Source organism: Callospermophilus lateralis, unplaced genomic scaffold (genome assembly GCF_048772815.1).
Source record: "Callospermophilus lateralis isolate mCalLat2 unplaced genomic scaffold, mCalLat2.hap1 Scaffold_260, whole genome shotgun sequence".
Taxonomy (NCBI): Eukaryota; Metazoa; Chordata; class Mammalia; order Rodentia; family Sciuridae; genus Callospermophilus; species Callospermophilus lateralis.
Window position 1 is genome coordinate 18,304 of NW_027513384.1, and position 1,711 is coordinate 20,014.

General features: G+C 36.3%; 1 pseudogene; it reads right to left on the bottom strand.

Annotated features, from left to right (window-relative positions):
- Window positions 1-578: 578 nt before the first annotated feature.
- LOC143387197 (ATP synthase F(0) complex subunit f, mitochondrial pseudogene) lies at window positions 579-826 on the bottom strand (annotated as a pseudogene).
- Between the last annotated feature and the right edge of the window lie 885 nt (window positions 827-1,711).

The window sequence follows — 1,711 nt, forward strand, 5'->3', positions numbered from 1 at the left end:
AAGACTTTTCTAGCAACCTGCTATTGTCATTTATACACTGAAATACAAAGTCTAATTTGCCTTTCAAGAATATAGATTAGATTTAGTGACTCACTTCTAATGAATAATAAGTAGTGAAAGAACATGGTATGATTATAAGACTGGGTTATAAAAGACAAAACATACAATAGAACCCAGCATCAACCAGAACAGATTCTAATCACAGTCCCAGTTGAGGTTTCAAGTGACAGCCAGCATCATCTACCTGCCCAACAACTGAATACTGGGGACTACAGAGGATTCTGAGTGTTGTTACTAAGTAGAGTAGAGGTGAATTTTTCCTGCCATGCCCTATTCAAAAACCAGATTTCTAAATGTTTTCATTGTTTTAAGCCACTAGGTTTTGGATTTTTATTTCTTATATAAACATAAACAAACAACAAAGAAATCTTAATTTTTTTAACCAGTCACCTTTATTTGGTGTTAATACTCAGGATATGAAAGAATTCAGCCATGAGGCCACTTTCATACTGGAGGCAGTCCCAATCAGGAGTACATAGTATACTCTCCAAACTGACGCCTCTTCATTGGTACTTGCATCACCACTCATGCTTGAGGTACTGTTAAGAAAGGCAGTAGCTGAAAAGCAGCATGCTGCCATCACCATGTTGACACCTGCAATGCTCCCCTTCTTCACGTTGACGTACTTGTAACACTGGTAGTAACCTCTCTGAAATGCTCACCCAATGCCTTTAGGGGAAAAATCCCACATCAATATCCAGCTTGGGCACTCGCCTAGTTTGACATCCATGCGTTTCTTCTCTTTCACTGGCATGACTAATGTCATCCTAAAATCTTAGTGTCTGCTGAGCCAGGCCTTGTAAGGTTCTTATCTTAATCTTTAACCTAACCTTCCACTCCATATTGCATACATAGCTTGAATTATATTAAACTGTCTGCACTTGCCCATAGATACTATATTTTTAGACACTGAAATATTTGAAGACATAAGACCTTAGGAAAGTTCTTTCTGAACACTTCCTAACAATTCTTCCATTTATGGAGAAAATACTATTAGTTAAGATTCAATTCTTGACACCACTTCTCAGTGCCTTTCCATAATCCCCAGTTTGCATTAGAAATCCATTTCTCTCTTTTACCTTAACATCAAATATAACTTGTGTTGGATTAATAGCAAAATGGATAAATGCTCTGTAAGTGTAGTTCATGCAATTAACACATACAATCTATCAGAATATGATCATCAAAATGTTGTAAATTATTTGTTACATTTATAGGAAAAGTCAGCCTTTCTAGCTAGTATTAATTTTACAAGCTAAAATGTGAGCTGTCAGTAACAACTGAAGCAGTGTTAGCTCTGCTCTATTTGTTTTTATTCTTTGGAGAAATACAGTTGGATGATGATTCCATTCAGGAATTATAATCATATCATATCAGACACCTAGGTAGTAGCCACAACACTGATATTTTATTGTTGCCTCCAAATTCAATTAAAAGTAAACCATTTCTTTGCAGCACTTTGATGTGTAGAAATGTTCTTCTCTGAGATTTGAGTCATGGATACAGATCTTGCTTTGTAAACCTAATCTCCTCATAGCTCAACTCTTCTGTCTGTGCTCTCATTATCTTTCCTCTGAACTCTACCTCTTCTACAACCTTATCTCCTTTCCCCGTGCAGCTTTCTCCAATCATATTTTTTTCATAACCATGC